At 28.3% G+C, this 19,657-nt stretch overlaps 1 protein-coding gene across 1 annotated transcript in view; it reads left to right on the forward strand.

The window, feature by feature from the left end:
* The first annotated feature begins 1,405 nt into the window (after positions 1–1,405).
* The window catches only part of LOC111633991, a 271,060-nt gene continuing 252,808 nt past the window's right edge, over positions 1,406–19,657 (forward strand). The window contains exon 1 of the mRNA XM_023378659.1: positions 1,406–2,086. The gene's annotated coding sequence lies outside the window, so the exon portion shown is untranslated. The remainder of the gene's footprint in view (positions 2,087–19,657) is intronic.

The raw sequence follows: 19,657 nt of genomic DNA on the forward strand, positions 1-19,657 counted from the left end.
CTTTCTCGACGGAGAGACATTGCTTTTTAAGACGAATAGATCTGACGCGGTGATCTTCCTTCGTCACTATTTGTTTGATAATATCTGTCAGAGAAGCATGTAGCCGGCATAGCAGCTCCTCATCTGATATCATCTGACACTTCTCTCTCTGGTATATTTTTCATTTCTCTATAAATATCGCGTTTTGTGAGATCATAAAGAAAAAGAAACGAACAGTTTTTGCTCAAAAAAAAAAACTTTACATCCATATTACTCGTTTTAGTTATTTGTTTCTATAAAAATATTGATTTGTTCACGATCTATTGTTTTCGTAGCATCTATTTATTTATTATTATTATTATTATTTAAAATATACTCTGATGATAGTATATGTATACACATTTCATATTCCAGTTTTATTTTAACCAGAAATTTTTAATTGCTACACAGAATGACACCTCTGTAAATACAAAAGGCCATTATTATTATTAACAGTTAGCTGCTTCAACTTCATGATGTTTGAATCCAGATACTGTTTTCGGTAATAATCATTACCTCTATTTTCATAAATTTTCCAGCAGTTTAATCTGTGATCATAAGAGTACCGTAAATTAATTTTAAATTATCATAAATACATTATCGTTTTCCGTAATGATGTATCTCTGTATAAGTAGATCTCAATTTCGTATTGTCTAGCTTCTCACGAGTCGGTTTAATGATTATTATTTTATATAATAAATTTTTTTGTTATGAAATTTAACACTATAGAAGTGGGCTTTAGTTTCACGCTTTAGATATAAAAATATAATTGTAAGAAAAATAACTATTCAGTTATTTAATAACTGGAAAAGGAAGTGAGTTCAATTCAAAATCGATTCTATGGTTATATTCAAAATTTCTATTTCCTGTCACTTTTAGGAATATTTTCAAGTGGAAATCGTTTGTAGTGTGCTGCCATCTATTGTAATATGCTAGAAGTCTGTACTGTATAAAAACAAAATAATTAAGCTTAAACAATAATTATCACAATGCTATTGTGTATAACTCAATAACTATAATACACGTAAAAGATAAAGCATAAATACTCTGGTTGTAGAGTTTTAAAAATATATTTTATTATAACACTTAACATTCTGGAAATCCTATAACGTTTGATATTTTGAATACGGAAGAAATTGCCTTAATTTTTAAATATTATAATAAAGGTATAACTCTAATAAAACATCCAGTAATGATTTGGTGGCCGATCCTGCATCCAGTACAACGGACGTTCGCTGCTTAGTAGCAGGTCGATGACCTGCTACCGACATTGGCACCAAGGATAGAAACCTGCAGGATGTCAAATAAGGATCGATTGATCCCGATCGAATTTAATCGGACATTTGATTGCGGTAAATTCTCAAAAAAAAAAAAAATTTCATTTCTAATACATTTTTGGATGCAGTCTTATTGATCGATTTTTCTGTTAATTGGCTACCGAGTTGATCCCGAGATCTTGCTTGCATTGATGCTCAAATTAACTTCGTTACTATTGTGAAGTAAAGTGAAATGTCGTTAAATATCCAACTTCATATGTACACACAAGATAGTGGGAAAAAGCCTGCTCTAAAAAGAGTTTTATTCAACTGAAGACAATTATAAATACCTCGTATAAATTACACACACTCGCACATGATTTTCTGGGCATAATGCTGAAAAGCTACTTGAAAAATTATACAAAGAATTTTTCGTTTCTGAAATGAATTTTCGTAGATCTTTTACTTTTGTTACCTTTATATATATATCATGTAAAATCCAGATGCAACAACTTCCTAGATCTAGTTAAAAAAAGCATCCATTCTAAAATTTCCACTCGACGAGAAAGTCCTATGTGTTTACCAGACTATTGATTGAAGAGGTAGCTGGGGAAACAGAGGGGATGAAGAGATGGTTGTCATGGTTACGGCGTCGTCATGACAACGTGAATGTTAGTTCCAGCATCCAGGCCAGAGGGAGCGACCGCCATTTGCTGGCATGCTGGGGTTGGATAGGAAGGAAAAAATCAATTCCCTTTCAGATTGTGACTAGTGACAGGTCTAGGTGCTAGTCAACACGTGTCATCTGACAGGTAAGTAAAATAGGTAAGTGAAGTTTAGAAATAGTAAGGTTAGCGTCATATACGAATACGTAATTCACTGGGGTACCACCATACGGGGCCATGACATCCAATTGCCGATTTAGTAATTCGGATTGGCCAATTGCCAATTCCATCTTGGTACTGGTTCTGGTGCATGGGTCTGCTACCAACAACTATAAAGAACCCAAATATTTTAAGATGATCTTGTCATCCGACGTTAAGCTAATAATAAATTTATAAATGTGTACGGTTACTTCAAATAATAATTCGATCAATATTAATAGTTATTCGCTTTTGTTTTTAATTTTTTTTTTTTTTTTGCTAAAGCTTTAATTTAAAAATATTTTTATTGTTTATCAGAAATGCTTAAAAATTCGTTAAATTTGTTTGAATATTTTACTCGACTGCGGTTGTGCTGTATTGATCTGATGAAAACGGTTTGCTGCAGCCATGTCTCTAAGAGAAACTGCTGCATTCGCGAACGCATTCTCTTTTTCTCTATCCCAATCAAATGACCTAACAACTGAAGAAAAATAAAATTTGCCAACATCTGTAGAATGATGCATATTATTAAAATCATTTTTTATCTTAACATATACGAAAAAAAAGAGCCTTAATTTAGATTTAATAACGGCGTGAAACAATTTTGTATTACATTGATCTCTTGTTTTCATTCGAATAACTTTTTTTTTTTTTAAGTGCTTAATTTAATGCATATTTATGTAATAGTTATAACTACAGAATTAATATCTGAAGTCTTACTGTGAGAATATTAACAATGTTTATAGAAATCGAATAACTGAAGAAACCTACAAATGACTATAATCTTATTCTATCATGCAAGTGATTTTATAAAATAATTCCAAGTGTTTTAGTCTCAGATTATTTAGTTAATGTACTATACAATAGAATAAAATTTCATTATTTTTTTTTTAAATAGGCCTAACAAGAATTTTGAAATTTTATTTTAGTGCAATTATCTAGAATTTAAATAGAATGCATTGTATTGTAACAATTACAATGTATAATTTTATTTAAATATAAATTCATTTACATATTAAGATATTATATTAAGAAATGTATTTATCTTATACAATTAAAAACTATGAACATTTTGAAAAGGAAACATATCGATTGTTTTTAAGTTCACTCGTGTATATTTTAAACAAAAATCCTTTCCCTATAAAGTTTTATGAATTTAATAATAATAATAATAATTTTTGTTTTTTTAAATACTGAATGAGAAAATAATTATTGACAGAAAACGATGAATAGATCATCTTGATGAAAATTCACATTTTTTTAGAATAATGATGGAAGAAAACACGATTAGACATATCTTTCGGGACGAAACTGTATATCCAAACACCTGTTCGTCAAATCTTTTCGTGACCGTTGATGGCCTTCTGCTGACCTGATTAATCGTTAGATGCAGGTGGTCGCCAGTCAAGGTTTACTGGTTATTATGAATCAGCTAATGGGAGATCCCTTTCTACGTTATTTTAAAATAGATTTTCAAATATAAATGAGCGAACAGTTTCAGGAATACAGTAATTGAAATTTCTTAAATGGAATGTAGAAACCACAAAATTAAAATGGTACGTATGTATGTATATATATATGTAAATTAATAATAAAAAGCATTTCTTTATTGGATGATTAAATATTTTCATAACCTTAATAAATGGAATGTCCTTACACCTAGATTTCTATTAAGGATATTATTTACTTACGCTTATTATTGCGTTATTTAAACGGTGTTTAAGAAACCGAAAAGACGTCAGATGAAAGAGGGGGGAAGAAGCTCTTAAAGTTTATTTTTTTTTATACTTAGTTGCAGTATTTTATATTTAGTATAATAATATTTAAATTATACATAATTTAATTTGCATTATGTTAATGATTTATAAGTTATTAAAAGCAAATTATGTATTATGCAAGTTGCTGATGTTCACGATTGTAAACCGTTGAAGACAGAACTTCCGTGATAAGCGATCACGTATTTGATCTTGTTAAATAACGGTAGAATTCTTCTCTGTTACATAAATAGCGTATCAATTACGTAAATCAATTAATTAAATCTGTATAATCGTATTTACTATTAATTTGCGAAGAGAATTTCGTAAATTTTTAACCACTATCAAAATATTAAAAATGAAATTGAATTTTTTTTTTTTGTTTTCTCTCATAATAAAGCATTTATAGTCTTATAAATTATCTCTTAATATATCCAATTTCGTTTTGTTTTTACGTACAAGATGATGTATAAAGATAGTATTATTTTACGAATTATATTTAGATTTCTGTTATGAATAGACTGGATTTATCATCAATAAATCAAAAAACAAAAAAGAAGAAGAATTCATTAATTTGTCTCTTCATTTTTAATAGCAAAAAATTTATTTTACATTAATTATATAATAAGTTATATCGACAATGGTATGTTTTAAAATTAAGTGTACTTTACTTCTGTGTAAGCGTATTATAATTTAATGATACTTTTTAATATTTAATAACTTATCTGAATTTTTCCGACTTACCATTTAATAAATTGATAGTTACGACACAATTAATCATTGAAGATATACCAGACATCAAAGTTAATGTCTATATTATTTGATGCCTCAACCATCATTTACCCATTGGCAATTATCAATTTGCCTTAAATGTTTTAATCTCTCTCTCTCTCTCCTTTTTTAATGCTTAAGGAAATTACAACACTTAATTTATTCCGTGAATAGTAATTTAATTTTCTTTGCATGCTTATATATGAATACAGTACCTAATTAAAATACCATAATGACTTTGGCCAGAGAAAAATTTAGAATAAAAACTATTTATTTATGTATATATATATATATATATATATTTTAAACCTAACACCGGTAAGTTATTATTTAAAAATGTAATTGTTATTGTTTATGTATCCGTCTGGTGTTATCCGGCGAAAGTTGTGTGTTCTCTATTGTTAAAAGATGTTTAGTTACCTAGCAACGATCCGACGGTGGCGCTCGTATCGGCCAAACTGTATTTTGTGTAGGTTGGCATCCGATCAAAAAGTCGTTGGTGGTGTTAGTTCGTCTGCTTATACTATAAAAATTGACTTGTGTTTCAGTAAAGGTTTTTAAGTAATCTCTTACACCGCGTAAAGAAGTTTCCTATATGTGGATTAACGTTTACCGAGATGACAGAAAAGACAAAAAAAAAAAGAACGGTGAGTAAATTAATTTAGTCTAAAATAATAATTAACACTGTGATTATTGATACAGTCGCAAGTTTTAAAAGAAATTCTTTAAACGAAACAGATGAATTTAGTCGGAAGAATTTCTCTCGTGTGTTAAAGTCACATCGTATACAGCTGGCTTGTTTAGTAATTGTTCTGAAATTACCACGCACATCTAGCAACCTATCGCTGGATAGTGTTTGTATGTAGATGTACTGTACAGAGCATATATATATATTATCAGTTACTAAAATAGTTGATGTAAATTTAAAATATCTGCTGTTTGAGGGTAAAGGTTAGATTTAGTTTATATATAAATATATTTCACAAATCTAGTTAAAGTCGATCGTTTTATCTATTAGATATTTGGATATAATCAATGAATTTTTCGTTAAAATTATGTGTTTAACAGTGTGTTTGACTGTATCAACGTTATTCCCGTATAGAATGAATTATGTTTGATGTATTTATTATATTTTATAGTGAATTATTTGTATATAAAATGATATATGTAATTGGAATTTAAAAAAAAAAATTGAATTCAAAAAGAAATTTTATTAATAAATATAAATTTGAGAACGTTACGCTGTTATTTAAAACTCATTTTAAATTTTCATCTCTTGGATTTTATTATATATTAAAATAATTAAAATTCCTTTCTTTTCTACTTTATATGGTTTTTAATTACAAAAATGTTTTTGAATTTTATCGAATTTATGTTTTTATTTAAATAAAAATTATGTATAATTTCAAAAATTCCAAAATTTCTTTGAATTAAAATACATTTTTTTTTTCTTTTTTTTTTAAACTAATTAACGTTAAATTAATTTGCATACGTTTAGAAACTAATAAGCTGGCAGTTACACTAAAGAAACATTTACTTTATTTATGTATTAAATCATTTAAGTACAGTACAGTTTATTTCGTCAAAACATTAAGGAAGAATTTTGTTTTCTTTAAGTTAAAGTTTCGGTTGTATTTTTAATAAATGATTTTTTTAATTATTTCTATTTTATTACTATTATACAGCGTATCATTTTATTAGAATTGATTGCAGCATAAACTTCATAAAGATGGAATGTAGGGTAAAGGTAACTTCTGCCTACGCATGTCGTGAGATGTTTAAACGTCTATATTCATTTTAATTATCGATATTATATTAAAATCAATTATTATATTATTTTAGGCAATATTCATAAATTATCGATGTTAATACGTGTTTTCTTTGCGATTCTGTAAGTTTTACTAACGTCACTAACAACTGATGTCATTAGTCGATAGAAGTTAAAACAGATGGCTAGTAATAGTGCAGTACAGCTACAGAGATACACCCATGAGTCTGACAGAAGCTAATATTTGCTTCTACCAAAGATAATATTCATATGATGATAGCATGTATAAAACATGACTACTCGTTACTTGCATTAATGGAAATAGCAAGGCATGGTGATTAGTGTAGACGAGTTTAATAATACTGAATGTGATGTCATCAGAAATTTTTTGCCGAAATTTCCCCCCCCCCTTCCCTTCTTTTGTACCAGGAAACCGAGAAAATAATTCAGCTGTAAATTATTTATTCAGTCCTGCGGGAAGTTAGAAATCCATTAGAGAATGAAAATCAAGTTTGAAAACATACAAATTTGTTGTATGTGACTGATGATCAAAATTGTTTAAATTCTTTGGTGGAATAGTCTTATTTATTTAGTTAATTTTTTTGTTGTTTCACTTTCTTATACTTATTCCAAATTCAGGTGAAGGAAACTAGTTACAAACAACGGTGTGTTCGAGAAATAAAAAAAAAAAACAGGGGCAAGGTCAAGTCATTCCATCATCGTTTGCTTTCATTTACTCTTTAAAACCTGTAATTCACATTAAATAGAAAGAAATTATTTATTAGTTTTCAATATAATTACAATTAAAATTATTTGGTATTTTAATTTTAATTTAGGCGTTTTATTATTATTATTATTATTATTATTATTATATATTGCAATAGTTTCGTCTGTGGGTGAATTTATTTATGTTAAGTGAAATAGCGAATCTTCATTTTCTATAAAAATAAATCATGATGTGATTAGTTAAGTGACATCAACCGAACAATGTCAAATGCTGTTCTCATTTAAAAAATAAAAAAAAAATTATTTTTAAAATATTGTATTCATTGAAGACATACAAACTACACGTTCGTNTTAAGAATCCCGAATGCCATTGTTTTTTTTTTTTTTTTTTTGGTTTTTAAAAGCTTTTTTTATAAAAAAAATTATTTTTAAAATATTGTATTCATTGAAGACATACAAACTACACGTTCGTCATTGTTTTTTTTTTCGTAGGAGGCGAAATAGTCGTGTGCTTGCTATTTATCTATCACAATCGGTGTGACAACCTGTTAGACCAAATTGCGAAGGAAATGAAATAACTGACACGCCCAAGACAATGTAGGCGTGTTAACTTGAGCGTCACAGCTGCCTAATTGCGCTATTTGACAGTCTTTATGCGAAGAAAGTGCGAGGAAAAAAAAAATGCTATTTGTTTTCTTGCGCTTTAATTTATTTGAAAATTTGAAGTTTAATATAGATTAATAATACATATACATGTAATATTATAGGAAACTTTAATAAATTTACTTTATAATTTGTTACGAAATTTTATCTTTTAACGATTCTCAGTTTATTAAAAGAACAGTTACGTATTTTAAAATAAACGAGAAGAAAACTCTGTCCTAATATTCTTATTTAAACAGCGTGTTAAGTAATCATTACTTCTTGATCTAAACATCATCCGCGAGTGCAAAGGTTATCTGTTAAATTTTAAATCGATCGAATCACTTTGCGTACTTGCGCTATATTCTATCATAGTGATACAACACTTTGTTAACAAAATGTTTAAATTATTCGAATTTATTTACTTGATCTACAACACTTTGTTAACAAAATGTTTAAATTATTCGAATTTATTTACTTGATCTCTATATTTGAATGGTTTTTCTATAGTTTTTGATTAATTAAATTAAATACGTATGTTTACGTTTATTAAACTACAGTTATTTATTTAAATTATCTCTCAGATAGATATATTTTAGTACATCTTTAAAGTATTTTTATCACTAATATATTTGTACAAAACATAGTTTAAATACAGATTTGTTTATGAAGATATTTAATAAATTAATAAGGAGTATGAAGTAATTTCTATTTTTTTGGATCTTAAATCAAACTAAATCTCTGGAAGTGCTCATCTGATATATAAATATTTACAAGAAAGATTTTCATGAATTTGTTTATGTCGGAATAGTATAGGATTTCTACTGAATGATGTAAACCTGTGAATTCTAGGTCTTATGTTTGAGTAATCTTTAAGCAAATATCATTCTGTAATGTGCATTTTTAAAATAATCTTGATAAAATGATAAGTTTTATTTTCTATTTTAAATTATATAATGATTAACTTATATATTTAATAATATATTATATATATATATATATATATGTGTGTGTGTTTTTATTTAATGTATTCTTATAAGTGATTTTAATCAAAATATTGAGAAAATGGTGAAAAATATATAAATGTAATCATTTTTCCTACAAATTATATTTATCTGTTAATCAGATATTAACTTAAATAAATTATCATATATTAAAATTCATTAGATAGATTCGTATTTAATAAGACTGTCATCTATTATAATCAAGATGCCATTTAATTATTATTATTAATATTAATAGTTTTCTAGTGAGATAATATCTGGTAACTTATCAAACATAGAAAGGATTAATTATGAATATTAAAACAAATTATAATATGTCTCGTTAACAATTTTGAATTGTGTCGTATCACATGCACGCGAATTCCACTATAAAAATGTTTTGTACGATTGGTGGAACAGTGCATGCGAATTCAATATCATTCGCTCGTGTACACACACAAAGGATGATATATTGCGAAAATCATTCGATAATTATTTCTTTGACAGTTTATGTACGTGCTTCGAATTTGATTTGTAAAAATATTCTTCATTTTATCCATCAATGTCAATCATATTTAACATAATCAAGCTATTTTAGTATGAAATTTAGAATTATTTGGTCCAAGTGTTATGATCTGTTAAAAGGATTTATAGTGTCTATATATAGAGGAGAGGAGGGTATTATGGAATACTGAGGTTTCGGCTCTGTTTGTTGCTGCTTTTACGTAGAAATACCATGAACTACTTAAGAAAGACTCCCACGATGTAGTGCAGTGAGAATTGACCGCTTGTTGTCGTCGTACCACTCGCTACAGAACAAAGTATATTTTGTGATTTTCAAGAGTTTTTGCAGGCAAGTTTTCAAACATTTTAACTTATTAGTACATATGTGACTTGAACATTGATGTTAAGGATAATGTACACTAAAAGAATTGTAGTTTGTTATACTGTCGTCGTTTTTTTAGCCGACAATGTTTTGTCCATCAGTTTAAAGGTTCATTTTCCAAGATGGCGTGTCGGGTATTTTGGAATACTAGGATAAATGAATAAACTGAAAGAAAATGGCAAAAAGAAGGAACCAGAAGCTTCAAAATAGAAGATTCAAAGACCACCTGTTAAGAAATTAAACTTAGACCGATCTTCTAGACCTAAACCTACTAGAGATGGCTCCAGTGTTAGCAGCGATGAATCGTTCCATTCTGATGTATCGTCTGTAATAGACTTCATGCCATCAACTAAAGAACCAGTAAACGAAGATGTTGAATGTATCTTCTGTAACGGAAAATTCTCCGAAGATGAACGAGGGAAAATTTAGATTCAATGCTTCAGCTGTTCTCTGTGGGCTCACCTTGATTGTACCGGAGCAGAGAAAGAAAATTATATCTGTGACTTTTGTAAATAGGCTCGAAGCAGGAATGACATGCACATAATCTTAAAAATATGGTTTTTATAGTTAAAAATAACTATGCTTTATGAAGTCTAATTAGTTTTTCAATGGTTTAAACCACCTATTCCATATTACCCTCCATTTGTGACTTTTTTTAAATAATTTTTTTATAACAACAAAATAGTATTTTTTTACAAGTGACAGTTCATTACAATTAGTTATAGTATGTACTCATGATGTTTTTGGGATTTTTATTCAAAAACCAGTAAAGTTATTTTTAGAAATGTAAATGGTATTCCATAATACTCCCCCCTCCTCTATATATACATAATTCTAATAATTATTTTGGTGGTAATAACGCTATTGATTTTATAAGAAGTTATAATAACTCTGGTGCACTTTTTTATTGTTGTTACATCTATCCAACAGTGTAAATAAATTAAACAATGCTACAAATTTTAAATATTGGGAATTTGATGAATTTCCAGGATTTCTATCGTATAATATATATTTGTATTGATAATTACATAAAGAATAGGTAATTAATACCAGTATATTGGCTCAAAGAAGGTAGTAGTTTGGTAACATTAAATTTATTATTTGATAACATTCATTCTTTAAAAGAATGAAAAAATATAATCTCTGCTGTTCGAAGAAGTGGCGTGCAAGAAGTCTTAGGAAAAGTAGAGAAAACAGATGAAAGATGAACAGAAAATTGGAGTAGATTGAAGCAAAGTGGAAGCAAGTCAGGTTTAAAACGATAAGAAATGAAGAAGGTTGATTCAGTTGACTCAATAAAAAACAGGAACGGTGCGAGTTCAATAATGATGAATATCCATAGGCTATAATAAAAAAATATGCTGGATCCAGTATACTGTGGCTCTACAGCCCATAATATGCTGCGACGAATGGTAATAATAATTATTTTTCTAACTATGAAGCAAATCTTGGATTATTCATTCAATTTTAGGAAGTAAAGCAATAGCTTATGACAAAAGTGTTTTTAGTTCAATATGAAAAAATTTCTAATTCTTTGAATAAAAGTATTTCCTTGAAATTACCGAAATAGCATATAGCATACTTGATTTTATTCTATATACGTTATAAATTATGTTCTCTATTTTACTCATAGATATTTTAATCCAAATACTTACTATTGTAAATTTGCTTTAGCTTTCTTTACTACAATAGTTATACCTGTTTATTTGTAATGAACCTAATTTCGGCTTTGAAGTATACATGCCGTTTTACTTCATCATTAATTGTAATTATTATATTAAATAATTTAATATCTCATGTAATGTGTAGTATAGTATTCGTCTTAAAACCATGATCCCAGTTCATGATGGCTACATCCATCATGAACTGGGGGTCATTATAGACATAATGAGTTGGTATCTCATGTCAAAAATCAATTCCAATTAAAGTGTAACAATAAAATCTAACGTTATAACATCCTAGACAACTAAATCATTTTTCTTTTTGTCACAAATTCTTTTAATATCAACTACACAATCTCTATTGCTTATAGTTTTATGTTGCTAATTGTCTGCTTTTTATAACATTAGTTTATGTTTATCAATCCGGAAAACATTGATAATGTAAGGGACAACACTTACATTGTCAATAATTTTTGGGTTAATTAATTAATATACTGATTTTTGTATTGTTTGATTATTAAAATGTTACCGTTGTTGCTTGTCACCTTCAGGCCTTTTACGATATATAAATGGTATTTCTAATATTCTCGAATAAGAATGTTAATGCCTATCAGAATCAAATGCAGATTGGACAATGGAAAACGTTAGTAATACCTAACGAAAATAAATTGCATTTTTTAGTAAAAAGTAATAAAAATGGCAAGTATCAATATAGATAGATGAAAACTTATAATGAACTTGTGATGAAAATTATTTCAAATTATTTTAGCAGTTTGAAAGCTTTGATTCAGGCAAATACGAATTTTGACTACTATATTAATTTATTACTATTGTAGTTGCATTGAGTCCATACAATAGTAAAAAAAAATATGAAAATTTAAATACAGTAATTGAAATATCAACAGTCCATTACAATAAATAATTTACGAGTGTTTTTCGTTTAATTCTCTTTGTTATTGGTGTTATGATTTACGGTTGATTTTCCGTTTTTACATCTGATTTTTGTGGAATTTATATCCATAAATTCTGAACATTCATTAGACGCTTGTTGTCAACAACAATATAACGTTTAGTAGTTTATAAAACTCATATTGCGCTTTTTTATATTGATATCTCGATAATTTCTTTATGAATAAATTGAACAAACTAAAATATAATAAGTATTGCTTGATAGTTATTAAGGTTTTCAGCTGAAAATAAACGCTGCAATATACAGTAATGAAGTCTCAGTGTTTTTTCACTAGTATGTTTTGGTCATTATAAAATGACCAAAAAATCTTAAAAACCGTACATTTATAGGAAGATATGACTAACGTTTTCTTTCTACCTACGAATAAAATGAGAAAAATATATTTTAGATTCTTATTTCTTTGGTAATTAATAGAGATGGGCGAATACTATTCGTGAATACTACGAATATCACTCCATACGTACAGTGACAGTGGCGTATCCTGATGTACCAAAAGGGGAACGAAATCAAAAATTAGGCTAAAAATACTTGAATAATTAATAAGTATCACGTGCACCACTATTGTATTACAATGGAAAAACCATATTTTTCTATCGTGAGTGTTTTTTAAAGGCAGTGTAATTAAGTTCGCTAAGTATTCGAGTATTCTGGTTAAATTAATATTTGAATCCGATATTCGAATTCGAGAAAAGTGATATAAGTCAATCTCTAATATAATTATATATAGAATACGAGACATACTCCACTATTATATTGTTTGCAGAATCATTAAAAACGAATTATATTGTTATATCATCATCCATTGATCGATTATAAATAGATTCAATGATCCTGACATTATAAAAACAGATGCCAATAGCAATCTTGTTAGACATTAAGAACAAATAGCCTATAGCTTTAACTAATATGATAGAGACAATAGTAATTGAACATTTACACACACTATAAAGTGTTAATTAATAATCCATAAACACGAACCTATATTCCCTTTCTCTTATATAAACTCGTCCAATTTATGTAATTGGCTCGCTCTTTAGAGTATTATGATTCGATACTGTTGCAGTAGTACAATACAATGAGAAATATCTAATAATCCAGGATCAAGAATCAGTCATGGATTAACTAATTAGCATTCATTTTACTTTAAATACGTGGTCGCTTATTGGTTAATTTCCATTCTGGATTGTATAGTGGTCAATGATCCTCTTAGCAGTAGTCAGTACTCGATAACGTATGTTCATTTATAGATTTTTATGGTATTAGAACTATATTAATGCGAAATAGCACATATTTTTTTGGCACACAACAAAATTAAAAGTTATGTTTCCATACAAATCATTGTTTTATATTATTACAATATAAATTTTACTATACAGTCATTAAACAAAATAAGGAATCTTGTAAGTTTTTTAACAAATGCTGAGTGTGCGTATTGAATATTAATTACTTAATTAATATGTAAAAATGGGAGAAGTATACTTCCTTGTAAGGTAGATACAAGCTTAATTAAATAGCGTAATATTTCAGTTGTCGTATTAAGTACCTCATTTCATTAGTTACTCTTAAGTGAGAATGCCGATGCTATTTTGTTATTAAAATCTTCGTTTAATACTTAAATCAAAATATAGTATTAAAATATGAATGTATTTAAATTATTAATGTAAAGAAGAAATCAATTATTATCAACTCTGTTAGTTCAAAATTTCATAGAGAATATCAACTTTGTTATTTATTTATTGATAAATAAGTTATATACAGTAAAATACATTGATTTATATGGCTAATTCTTTCTGAAAAATATGTATTTTTTCAATAAAAATTTATACTTTACTGTAAATTTATGGGAGACTACGGAGAAATTGGCATATAATACTATCTTGTAATAATATACGTGGTACATTCCTTTCAGTTTCGATCGTAAAGCACAGTGAATAGATATGTTTATCACGAATAAGTTGTAAATACAGGGTGATTCACTCGGGACTAAACACTTATTATGTAGAATATCTACGTATAAACGAAAAGATAAGTATGAAACACGAACGGAACTTATCCTTGAGACATTCATTCCTTATGGACTTAGGTATATTTTACATTACATATTATTCAAATGTGATAGCGAAATCACGAGTTATTGAACAAAATAACTGTTCAGCCCCGATGAATCATCCTGTACAATTATAGTAATTAGATGTAATTAATTAAGTCAAATTTTTTCCGTCAAAGCTTTTACATTCATATATCATATGCACTTTATATTCTGGTAGATTTTTAAAGATATATATATGATAATTTTATGTTATTAAACATGAATATACATTGTTACTTGCAAACTATAAATTTATTAATTAATTATTAGAGCTACATAACCGGTTAAAATAACGTTTCTTACGAACAAATCTATCCTTAATGGTATCGGTAATAGGGGTGAGGGATAAGGAAAATGATGTATACAAGATTGAGTTCGAATTTGAGATCCTCCACGGTGGCAAATACGTGAATAATAAAGTAAAATGTTTGACTACATTATACGCAATATTTTGTATTTGTTCACAAGCGATTAAATTATTAGGAGGTGCTCAAATTGGCAGATTAGTTAATTTCTTTCATGTCAAACGTGTCTTTCTTAATTAATTAAATTAATTGCGATTTGTAAAAGCATCACTTAAGTACCCAAGATGTTTACATTTTTGGACTTAGGACACCTCGAAACATCGAAAAATTCAGGGGTAATTTCTGTATGTATGTTAGTGTGTGTATGTTAGTGTGTGGGGGGTACGATTTTGTTCACCCTATTTGAAGCTTAATAACTCCTGTGCATTTTGTGGAAATTTTCTGAAATTTTACAGGAAGGTTTATTTACTAGGGGGATTGATGCTATTAATGCTATTAAACTTTGGTGATTATAGGTCGAGGGTGAGGAGATAATGGAGGTCGTGTGTATCTCCAGTAGGGTAGGACTTAATGACGATTGTACTCGTTATTAGCATTTACAATGTTTTATACGAATAATTACAATTAGTTTTATTTTATAAATAATTTTAGCAATGCTAAATACAAACAAAAGAAAAAAACATTAAAGAACAAAACAGTTTCAGTACAATAAAACTCGTAAACGAATGGTAATAAAGTGGTATAATAGTAATAACATGCAGACTACTATCTGAATAAATTTTTAAGAAGCCTTTGATTTATGATAAAATGATTATTCAGTTATATATACAAATCGAAAAGTTATTACTTATCCAAGCTTATACAGCTATATATCGAACGAAAATAAGATATGATGCAAGCTGAAAAAAGTGATCTTCCATGGTTCCTGATAGAAATAAATGATGGTTCCAATATTATATTGTCTTGAATATTTTTCTGAACGTGTTCTTAGTGTGCTGTAAGACTTGAGATATTCTCGAGAGCTCTGGGAGCTCCGTTAGACTTTAAATCCTTCCTTTTTCATAGTAATCGGTAGAGAATCAAAATCTCCATATAAACAATAAGAATGAAAACGAATGAGATGTTTCTAAACAATTATTATGCTAATATTCGAGATAGATTGATACTTGATATCATGGCACGTCATATATTAATTCTAGCAAAAATTACTTTTAATGAATATACAACTCAAAAAAGTTTCCATTTTTTTTTTCTTCTTTCGAACAAATAAGTTGTATTTTACTTAGTTTTGTTGCATTTACTCTTATCATTTTGTTTATCTTATTAACCTAAGAATAACAAAGAAGTTATAAATGGTTATGTAGGTGTGGTATGAAGAAGAAAATCTGTAGTCCATTAGAGACCAAAAAATGTTTACTACATTTTTAGAGATAGAAAAGTATTAACTCTTGGGTCTATTAGAGATTACCAGATACCTAGGAATATTTATAATAATAACCTATTTACCTAGGAATACCGTATTAGCTTTTTTTATGATACTTCGCTAATTTTTTTATATTGCCATATAATTTTATGATATTTAAAAAATATTTGTTAATTAGATTTTACGTGTAATTTTTAGTAAAAATATTATTTTATACATTTTCACGAAAATAGATATTCATATTAAATTATATTCCATACGATTCGAAATAATCTTTGTGAAATTCTATTTGAATTATATCGTAAAATAATGTAGAGGTAATAAAGCAACGATGCACGCATTGTTGAAATGAGCTTTCCCCACAAATATATGAGTCTTTTGTTATTTATTGAGTTCCGTATTTAAAGTCTATGTTGAGTTCTGAAATTTCTTATGAATTCACATATTTACACATATTTATTAAATGTCGTAAATAGAAACGTCTTATATTTTCATTTCCATATAATTCAAGAACAATATGTTATTTACTTATGAAAAAACTTAAATGCGAAGTTAGCGAATGAATTAAATTTACAGCATGCCGAACCACAACTCCTTTAGCATTTTATGGACTGACGAGGCACTGTTTTCTCAGAATTGATTGTATCTTCATCACAATATGCACCACTGAACAGAGCGTGCTTCACGATGAACGTAATATATGGGACATCAAATGCGTTTTTTTAATATATATATATATATATATCTTCGCTCTACGGGCACTAGTGTTTCTCAAACGTGATCCCGGGATTCCGGTTGTTTTTCTAACCCGGGAAATTTTTCTTATCCCGGAAAATCCCACAAATTTCTTAAAAATTCACTTTTTTTCTTATTTTGTGTTAAAGTTAAGAAATTTTGCAAATAAAAAGCATAATTATCTCATTCACTGTCAGAATACATTTGTATTTATTAATTTTAAACCTACATATTGTTTTGTTTTTATTTTTGCTCGTTATGGCATGCCACAAATGGTCGATAATCAATACGTAGCTTATTTTTGCCAGGACTCTGAAAATTCTTTACTTGTCAGAACCTGTAATATATAGAATAATTATGCTTACGCTGTCTTAATTTTTAACCATGCCCAGTAGCTTCAATAAATGCCTGACGCCAGATTGTGCAAATTGGGCAAGGATACAAACGAGTACAAAGTCTGCAAGTATGAAGTTTTTCTTCATAAACCTGATTATTAAAGCCAAATGAATTGCCGAATTATCGAGCTCTAAGCTTGATGCCGCTATTAAAGCAGCCAAGGTAGACAAATCAAGAATACTAGAGAGCGAAAGAAGTACTACAATCTCGAAAACGAACTCGAAATCTTCCAGGCTACAGGTGAAAAAACACATAATATCTGTCTTCTCTTAAATGCATTAAACACTATTCCAATCACATCAATTGAATCGGAAAGGGCATTCTCGGTAGCAAGACTTTTCATTACTAAAATAAGAATTAGAGTGAGTGATCGGAGTATTGATCATCTTTGCTTTTTAAAATCTTATAAAAGTTTACAATATTTTGTATTATATTTTATTTAAAAAACGAAAATTACCTTCTAAGTTATAAGTTTGATCTAAGTTCAATTTTTTACCTTTAACTCAATTCAAAGCATTTTTGTTGTTGTATGCAGTTTCTAGCAAACTTTAATAAATTTTTTTCTATTTGTGAAAATTTCTACGTAATTCAATGGTAATTTTCATTATACAGTATATCTTACACAGCATTATTAATATGATTTTGGATGATACAGAACTTTAAAATTACTTTAAAAAATGAAAAATAATTATATAATTTAATTCCAAGATATTTTGTATACCTTAAAAATAATTGATTCTATCCTGGGATTTCCCGGGATCCCGGGAAACAGTTCACTTTTATCCCGGAATCCCGGGACAAGCAAAAGACCGGGAAATGAGAAACCCTAATGGGCACTAAGTACGCCATGAGTTTACTCTAAATTCTGGTATGGAATTTGGGGTGAACAGATTCTTGGTTATGTATTTATTGACGGCATCTTGAATAGTGACCATATGAACATCGTAAAAACCATGGTGAACGAATTGCTTGACAATTTGACACTGGCGCAACTACAGCAAGTTTGGTACCAGCATATGGCGCATCACTTTATTTCCGGAGAGACGTGAATCAGTGGCTCACATAACAGACTGGAAACTGCTGGTTAGGACGAAATGGTCCTGTTCCACGACCACCACGTTTCGCAGATTTGACATCTCTGGATGGAAACTTAACAGGAAGCTAATCATATTTCAAATAATATTAAGTATTAAAATTAGAAATAACTATATTTCATGTACCATCTATGCAAACAAACGCAATACAATTTGGTATAGTAAACTCTACCTGCTAAAATATAGGTATGGGGAGTTGGAGAACGTTATAGAACAGATATAGTTTATAAAATTAAATGAAATAAACTTTAAAAAGAAACTTAATTAATTAACATATCGGTATAGTGTAGTACAGAATCTATTTCTAACTCTGTTTACTATAAAAAATATCATGTAACTAAAATACGAATTTAATTATTTTGTAATATATAATAAGTTTTAATTGGGTTAATTAAAAGATCTTCGTTTAAAGCAACTCAGATATTTTGAATTTATTTAATAATAGAATAATGTAGGCAGCCGAAAATTTATATGGTCTATATAAACTCCGTGTTTGAAATTGCTGATATAGGGGCTTTATTAGTATCAATTTTTGTTTTATTTAGTTTAATTATGTTTCTTTATTGTATGTTTGTACATAAATATTTTCCAAAACGATAGATAAATCTTTTAATACTTGTGATGTATATTCATTTTATATACATCAATTATAAAACATTTATCAAAAGATAGAATTTTTTATATGATAATCTAAATATTAAATAACACAAAACTGCACAAATTCTTTTTATATAAATATTATGTAAATTAACACTTCATAAAATCCGGTTTTTGTTGGTCGGATGACTGCAAAGCTAAGGTTTTGTCGTTTCGAAAATAGGATCTGCTTCAGGCGGCTCGCCTCTGGAGCATGGATACGACATCGGTTCTTCAACAAAGACCTTCAATAAGAATCGTTACAACTTCGGAATTACTCTTATAGGATTTTGAATTGAAGGAAATTAGGCTATCGGTTGCCATCGTTGTTAACCTATACGAATTAACCCGATAAAATAAGATTACAGTCAAATTATTAATCTATAATCTTAAAATAAAACTTGTGATAGATTTTAAAAAATGTTGACCACATAGCTGAAACAATTTGGCTTCGACTCAACACACTTAATTCACCACTGTCGGGTCGATTTCCAGGCAGACTACTTGATTCTTCGTGTCTGACGGGAACGTCTGGTTAGTGGAATCGTAAACTAGAATTTCATGAAGGCCGATCAAAAGATCCTCCAAGATTCTTAAAAAGTAACACTTATTGTAATTTCTATTTCAGATTTTCTTGTAAAAATAACTCAATAGTTTATCTCTAATTCGATTCTAGATTCT

This window comes from Centruroides sculpturatus, unplaced genomic scaffold, assembly GCF_000671375.1.
Source record: "Centruroides sculpturatus isolate CEXI.00-Female unplaced genomic scaffold, Cexi_2.0 scaffold679, whole genome shotgun sequence".
In the NCBI taxonomy this organism is placed as follows: Eukaryota; Metazoa; Arthropoda; class Arachnida; order Scorpiones; family Buthidae; genus Centruroides; species Centruroides sculpturatus.